The 8650-nt window shown below is 41.3% G+C and overlaps 1 long non-coding RNA gene across 2 annotated transcripts in view; it reads right to left on the minus strand.

Moving 5' to 3' along the window:
• Window positions 1-5213, minus strand: part of LOC112812594 (uncharacterized) — a 26334-nt gene extending 21121 nt beyond the window's left edge. For both annotated transcript variants that reach the window (XR_012375959.1, XR_012375960.1), the window contains exon 1: window positions 5164-5213. This is a non-coding gene — a long non-coding RNA (uncharacterized lncRNA). The remainder of the gene's footprint in view (window positions 1-5163) is intronic.
• Between the last annotated feature and the right edge of the window lie 3437 nt (window positions 5214-8650).

Consider the following 8650-nt stretch of genomic DNA (forward strand, 5'->3'; position numbering starts at 1 on the left):
CCACGATCTCTCTCTCTGTCAAATAAATAAATAAAAATCTTTAAAAAAATAAAAAATTTTTTAAATTTTTAAAAAAATTTAAAAAAAAGAAATTGAGGAAGACACAATGAAATAGAAAAATGTTCCTTGCTCATGGATTGGAAGAACAAATATCATTAAAATGTCTATGCTACCTAGAGCAATCTACACAGTCAATGCAATCCTATCAAAATACCATCAGCTTCTTTCACAGAGCTGGAACAAATAATCCTAAAATTTGTATGGAACCAGAAAAGACCCTGAATAGCCAAAGGAATGTTGAAAAAGAAAACCAAAACAGGTGGCCTCACAATTCCGGACTTTCAGCTCTATTACAAAGCTGTAATTATCAAGACAGTATGGTACTGGTACAAAAACAGACACATAGATCAATGGAACAGAATAGAGAACCCAGAAATGGGCCCTCAAACTCTATGGTAAACTAATCTTCAACAAAGCAGGAAAGAATATCCAATGGAAAAAAGATAATCTCCAACAAATGGTGTTGGGAAAATTGGACAGCCACATGCAGAAGAATGATACCAGACCATTTTCTTACACCATACACAAAAATAGACTCAAAATGGATGAAAGACCTAAATATGAATCAGGAATCCATCAAAATCCTTTGTTCTTCTTGCCCAAGATTGCTTTGGCTAATTGGGGTCCTTTGTGGTTCCATAAAAATTTTAGGATCATTTATTCTATTTCTCTGAAAAATGTCATTAGAATTTTGATGGGAAGGCTCCTAGCTGGCTCATACAACTCTTGATCTCAGAGTTGTAAGTTCAAGCCCCACGCTGGGTGTAGAGATTACTTAAAAATAAAATCTTAAAAAAAATAATTTTGATAGGAATTGCACTGAATCTGTAGATTTCTTGGGTAATACATTTTAACAGTTATAATTCTTCCAATTCACGAGCACAGAATATCTTGTTTATCTGTGTCATATTCAATTTCTTTCATCAATGCATTTTAGTCAGTGTACAGGCTTTTTCACCTCCTTGATTAAATTTATTCCTAGCTATTTTATTCTTTTTGATGCAATTGTAAATCAGATTGTATTCTTAGTTCTTTTTCTGATAGTTTATTATTAGTATATAGAAATGCAACTGATTTTTGTATATTGATTTTGTATCCTGCAACTTTAAAGAATTTGTTTATTAGTTCTAATAGTATTTTGGTGGGGTCTTTCAGGTTTTCTACATATAATATCACATCGACTGCAAATTATGACAGTTTTAGTTGTTCCTTTCCAATATTGATGCCTTTTATTTCTTTTTCTTGCCTCATTGCTCAGGCAAGGACTTCCAATACTATTCCAACATTATAATAAAGGTGGTGAGAATGGGCATCCTTGTCTTGTTCTTAATCTTATAAGAAAAGCCTTTAGCTTTCCCCTGTTAATTATGATGTTAGCTGTGGGCTTTATTATGTTGAGGTATATTCCCTCTGTACCCACTTTGTTGAGACTTATCATAAATGGATGTTCCTTTGTCAAAGATCAAAAGATAAAAAATGGACCACTTTCATATGGGTTTATTTCCGGGCTCTATTCTATTCCAATGTTCTCCTTGCCTATTCGTTCCCTAATACCACACTCTCTGGATTACTGTAGTTTTATTAGTCAATTGATCTTTGACAATGGTTCCAAAATAATTCAGTGGGGAAAAGGATAGAGTTTTATTTTTTTTAAGACTTATTTATTTATTTGACAGAGAGAGAGACAAAGCGAGAGAAGGAACACAAGCAGGGGGAGTGGGAGAGGGAGAAGCAGGCTTCCCGCAGAGCAGGGAGCCTGATGCGGGGCTCGATCCCAGACCCCTCGGATCATGACCTGAGCTGAAGGCAGATGCTTAACGACTGAGCCACCTAGGTGCCCCACAGATAGAGTTTTAACAAATGAAGCTGAAACAGCTCTATGTTCTTAGGGGAAAAAATTAATAAATCCATCCCTTGTTTCATACCATGTACAAAAAGTTAACTCAAAATGGATCATAGACCCAAATATAAAAATAGAACTACAAAACTACTAGAAGAAAACATGAGACAATATTTGAAAACTGGGGTAAGCAGAGACTAGATAGGACACAAAAAGCACAAACTATAAAAGAGAAAAATTGATAAATTGCACTTCATCAGTATTAAAACCTTTACCCTTTAAAAAAACATAGTTAAGAAAATAAAAGGGGAAGCCTAAACTTGGGTAATACATTTTAACATGGAAACTTGGAAACTTGGAAAAAGATATTGAAAATACATTTACCTGACAAAGAAACTGTATCTCTAATATATAAAAAGTTTTTACTAAAGGGCGCCTGGGTGGCTCAGTTGGTTGGGCAACTGCCTTCAGCTCAGGTCATGATCCTGGAGTCCCGGGATCGAGTCCCACATCGGGCTCCCTGCTCAGCAGTGAGTCTGCTTCTCCCTCGGACCCTCCCCCTTCTCATGCTCTCTCCTCTCTATCTCATTCTCTCTCTCAAATAAATAAAAAGTCTTAAAAAAAAAGTTTTTACTAAAAAGAAGTTCTTACACTAAAAAGACAACCCAATTTCTAAAAATTGGCAAAAGATTTGAATAGTCACTTACAAAAGAAAATATGCAAAAGGTCAATAAGCACAAGAAAAGATACTTAACATCATTGGTCATCAGAGTTAGTTAAAGCCACAATTAGATAACATTACATATCTGCTAAAATGGCTCAGATTATAAAAGATTAACAGTACTAAGTGCTGAAGATATGGAGCAACTGGAATTTTCATCCATTGCTAACGGGAATGTAAAATGGTGTGACCACGTAATTTAGGAGTTTCTTATAAAGTTAAACAAAACCTTACCAGATGACTGCGCAATTCTTCTCTTTGGTATTGATTAAAAAACGAATGAAAACATATGTCCACACAACACCCAAATGTTCAGAGCAGTTCTATTCTCAGTGACCAAGAAAGAACTCCACCGTCCATAATGGGAGCATGGAAAAGCAAATTGTGGTGTATTAATACACTGAAACTACTATTCAACAATAATATGGAAATACTGGTCCACAGATGAATATCCAGTACATTATGCTGAGTGAAAGAAGTCTGACACAAGAGTACATACTTTATATTTCACTTATATGAAACTCTAGAAAAGACAAATCTAATCTATAGGGTCAGAAACCAGATCAGTGATTGCCTTTGGCCAAGACAGAAGCTGGGAACCATTGATTGAGAAGGAACACACAGAAATTCTTTTGGATGATTATAAATGTCCTCTATCTTGATTATGGTGGTCTAACATGGTTATGTAAATTTGTCAAAATTCATCAAAATATGCACTTAAAATGGGTGCATTTCATAGTATTAAAATATATCTCAATAAAGTTAATATTTTTAAAGTAACAAAAACATGCATTAGAGGCAAATATAAAGTTGTACTTTAATTACATCTTATACATTTTTTTTAAGATTTTATTTATTTTTTGACAGAGAGAGAGACAGAGAGAGGGAACACAAGCAGGGGGGAGTGGGAGAGGGAGAAGCAGGCTTCCCACCGGGCAGGGAGCCCAATTCGGGGCTCGATCCCAGGACCCTGGGATCACAACCTGACCCGAAGGCAGATGCTTAACGACTGAGCCACCCAGGTGCCCTACATCTTTACTTTAAGCCTATTGAAATTTGGACACACTTCACATCTTCCTGTAGTAGGAAAGGCTATCACATACATGATAACTATTCTAAAATAAATTATCATAGGAGAGATATGTCTTGGGACAACACCTGATAAATTGATTTAATTTGTTTCAGAAATGAAGATAATAGGCAGAGGTCCTTGTGGGCCAGCAAGTTATCACCCTGGAGAAGGCAGAATTTGAGGCAGACATTACATGGAGTAGAATCTGTGCGAGAAGCAGAAGATGGCATTGGAGGGGGGAGCAAAGCCAAGCCTGAAGCTATGCAGGTGACCGTGGCCATGATATACCTGCGGTAGGAGAAGGCTGGGCTGTGAGGAGACCTGACCGCCCAGCGTCCCAAGCAAAGGCTGGCCAGATCTACCCACTGTCGCATAGGAAGGCAGGGTAGGGGTGGAGACAGTCCAGAGAGAGCCAACTACAGTTCTCAGAAGGACATGCAGAGAGATGGTGTCATTGATTTCTGGGGTGGAATGGGCCCCGATCCGGAGAAAAGAAGGCCTGGGGGCCTGATGAGCAAAATGTGTAGCTCCCGGGTAGCCCTAGAACAGAAGGGCTAAAAGCATGAGATTTATTTCAATGCCAGCAAGTTTGGATTGCAATCCTGGCTCTGCCACTTGCTAGTTAACCTCTCCATGATTCCATTTACTCATCCGGAAAGGGGGTTGTTACTAGAATTCAAGGAAATCGGATGTGTTTAGATGTATGTAGTGCTTGGTGTCCAGCATCTGCTTAATAAATCAGGCAATTTTTCTTGTGTGGAGGGAACTAGGACTTGGTGTACAAATTCCAGAAGGTGAGGACAAGGAGTCCTTACTTATTACGGACACATAGCCAACCCCTTCTCTGGGTTCTTATGATATCCTACGTGTATGTCTCTTGGTGGACTCATGACAGGCATGACATGTAAAGGATCTGTTTGCGTCAGTCACCCCCATCGCCTACTAGACTGTGGGATCGGAGCTGAACCTGACACACAGTACACATTCTATGTATACAGTAGTCCCTCCTTATCCATGGGGGATACATCCCAAGATGCCCAGTGGATGCCTGAAGACCACAGATACTACCAAACCCCATGTATACTATGTTTTTTCCTACACATACATTCATACCCATGATAAAGTGTAATTTATCAGTTAGGCACAATAAAGAGATTAACAGCAATAACTAATAATAAAATAGAATACTTAGAGAACAATATACTGTAGGGGTGCCTGGGTGGCTCAGATGGTTAAGTGTCTGCCTTCGGCTCAGGTCATGATCCCAGGGTCCTGGGATCAAGCCCCGCATCGGGCTCCCTGCTCCGTGCGGTGTCTGCTTCTCCCCCTTCTTCCTGCTCGAGCTCTCTCTCACTATCTCTGTCTCTCTCAAATAAATAAATAAAATATTAAAAAAAAGAACAATATACTGTAATAAAAGTTATGGGAATGTGGTCTCTCTGTTAAGATATCTTATTGTCCAGTACTCACCCTTCTTCTTGTGATGTTTCGAGATGATAAAGTGCCTACATGATGAGATGAATTGAGGGGAATGACGCAGCCATAGTGACGTAGCATCAGGCTACTACTGACCTGATTATACGTCAGAAAGAGGATCATCTGCTTCCCCTGGGTGGTTGACTGCAGGAAAACCTGGTCTAAGTGGAGACTACTGTATTCAAGAGTGAACCTTTGTGGGAAGCACTGGCGCGCCCTCTGGAGGCCAAGGGAAGAACTATGACGGTGCCAACCTGTAAAAGTCCCAAGAAGCTCACTCAAGCCCATCGCTCAGCTCACCGGGCGGCCTCTTCGTATGGTAGCACTGTGAGACTAGATTTCTGCTGAATCCTGAGGTTTTATGCAGAGCTCAGTCCTGAACCCCACCATCTGCCTCTTGCCACCTGCCTGGTGGGATCTAAGGGATGTCTGCTTCCCTAGCCTACCTCCTGCCCTCCCTAACCTCCCCCTGCTCAAGTAGAGGCAACTGGCTCCAAGCTATGGCAGCCTTGTTTGCCTTTGAAAGCTGTTTCCTCCTTCCCCCGAAATGGGAACTCCCTCCTCTATCCCACCCGCCCACTTGGATATATTTCTATCACAGGACACTCCATTTGTTTTTGTTTTTTAAAAGATTTTATTTATTCATTTGAGACACAGAGATACAGAGAGAGAAAGCATGAGAAGGGAGAGAGACAGGGAGAGGGAGAAGCAGGCTCCTCTCTGAGCCAGGAGCCCGATGCGGGGCTCGATCCCAGGACCCTGGGATCATGACCTAAGCCGAATCCTCGAAGACAGGAGCTGCATCTTCTCTGTCTCTGTATCCTCAGAACTTAGCCACGTAAATCCTCAATAAATACTTGTTGAATGAATAGATGGATAAATGTAAAAATTCCACCTTCTTGCCTTCCTCCACCTTTAAAGATATTCCAAAATAAATTAATAAATCTCCACTGCTATCCACCATTACCATAATTAAGACATTATTGGCTGTGGGTGCCTGGGTGGCTCAGTTGGTTAAGCGACGGCCTTCGGCTCAGGTCATGATCCTGGAGTCCTGGGATCGAGTCCCGCATCGGTCTCCCTGCTCAGCAGGGAGTCTGCTTCTCCCTCTGACCCTCTCCCCTCTCATGAACTGTCTCAAATAAATAAATAAATAAAATATATTTAAAAAAAGACATTATTGGCTGTGACAGCTAAGTCAAAAATCTCGGTAGCTCAACCCAAGAGAATTTTATTGCTCACTCGTGGGAAGCCCAAAGCAGATTTCCCCCTCAGTGGATGGGGCCCTCCACATCCTGGCTCTGCCCTCCCTTCCCCAGCTTTTGAGTTGTCCATAGTCAGAGTGTGGACTGGAAAAAAGATGGGGAGGCTTTTGCGGGCCAGCTCTGGAACTGATGTGCCTCACTTGCACTGATATTCCATTTACTGGAATTCAGTCACACAGTAGTCAAACTGTGGGGGTGGGGAAATGGAGTCTGGCTGTGTGCTCGGGGAGAGGAGGAAATGGGTTTGCTTAGTAGCCGGCCAGTCTCTGCCACACCATCTTAATGGGAATTCTTTTACTAACGGGAAGATGTGGGAATTTAGATTCTGAATTTACATGGGTGGAAAATTATAGTATCAGAAAGACTTTTTTGAGTAGAGAGGAACACTTCCCATCACTTGTATAGGAATTCATGCTTTTTTTTTAAGATTGTATTTATTTATTTGACAGAGAGATAGAGAGAGAGCACAAGTAGGCAGAGAGGCAGGCAGAGGGAGAGGGAGAAGCAGACTTGCCACTGAGCAGGGAGCCCCATGCAGGGCTCGATCCCGGGACCCCAGGATCATGACCTGAGCCGAAGGCAGCCGCTTAACTGAGCCACCCAGGGATACCTGGAGAATAATTTTTCATAAACATTTGAACAGTGATTACAAACTCAATTCAATAAATATCCCAAATGGTTTACACTAAAATGATAGTCTTATCACAAACTGATTATTTGAAGCTTTAAATACTCTAGTCCAGGGGCGCCTGGGTGGCTCAGTTGGTTAAGGTCCGACTCCTGATTTCAGCTCAGGACATGATCTCAGGGTCCTGGAATGGAGTCCCATGTCAGGCTCCGCACTCAGCAGGGAGTCTGCTTGAGGATTTCTCTCCCTCTCCCCTATCCCTCTCTCTCCAAAATAAATATTTTTTTAAAATGAAAAATAAAAATAAATACCCTAGCCCAGGAGTCAACAAACTATGGCCCACTGTCTGCTTTTATAAATGGAGTTTTAGGGGCACCTGGGTGGCTCAGTCGTTAAGCATCTGCCTTCGGCTCAGGTCATGATCCCAGGGTCCTGGGATCGAGCCCCGTATCAGGCTCCCTGCTCAGCAGGAAGCCTGCTTCTCCCTCTCACTCCCCTCTGCTTATGTTCCCTCTCTTGCTGTGTCTCTCTCAAATAAATAAATAAAATCTTTTAAAAAATAGTTTCATATGCACACAACATGGTTCTCATGGCCAACAGCCATGCCCTTCATTTGGAAGTTGTCTATGGCTTCTTTTGCTCTATGACAGCCGAGTTGAGTAGTTACAACACAGACCATGAATCCCACAAAGCCAAAAATATTTACTATCTGTCCCTTTAAGAAAAAGATCTAGGGATGGGGTGTCTGGGTAGCCCAGTCAGTTGAACATCTGACTCTTGGTTTCAGCTCAGATCATAATCTTGGGGTCATGGGATTGGCCTGCACCAAGCTCTGTGCTCAGTGCATTGTCTGCTTATTCCTCTCCCTCCCCCTTTCCCCTCCCCCAGCTCAGTCCATGGCATGCACTCTCTCTCTCAAATAAATAAATAAGGTCTTTAAAAAAAAAAAAAAAAAGGCAAAGTAGATCTAGGAGCACCTGGCTGGCTCAGTCAGTGGAGCAGGCAACTCTTGATCTTGGGGCTGTAACTTCCAGCCCCATGTTGGGTGTAGAGATTACTCAAAAAGAAAAATCTTAAAAAGAAAAAAAAGAAACAAAGATCTAGACGGATATAAAATATCCACAAATCCAATGACTATAAAACTACTACATTTACGTTGAAATATGTTTTAAAATATCAGCACCATGGGATTCATCTTACAACCATCACTCTTACACTTGTTCTTTTATGTTTGTACAATTATGGTAGTGCTTATTTTGATACCTTCTAGGAATACAGCAAAAGACCTTGGAAAATGAGTGAGAGGGGAGAGAAAGGGGAAGAACCAGAGAAGGGGGGGAAAGGAGAAGGGGAAGGAAGGAGGGGAGGAAACACTCTTGCTTTCTGAAGACTCATTTTAATTAAGTAGAACAACTAGAGGTTTCATCTCCCAGAACTCAAGGAATTTAACGTCTAGGCAATTGATTCTCTCCTTTTGGAGACTTACCTCATCCTTCATCTTGCAACACACTTTCTTTCTATTTTGTGACCTTGTGTGACTGTCAACGCTACTCTTCCTGGTCACCTCTTGCCTGCTTGCACATCCCAT

The sequence above is a fragment of the Callorhinus ursinus genome, unplaced genomic scaffold (assembly GCF_003265705.2).
Source record: "Callorhinus ursinus isolate GAN/ISIS: 27379988/994484 unplaced genomic scaffold, GSC_fseal_2.0 scaffold2, whole genome shotgun sequence".
Taxonomy (NCBI): domain Eukaryota; kingdom Metazoa; phylum Chordata; class Mammalia; order Carnivora; family Otariidae; genus Callorhinus; species Callorhinus ursinus.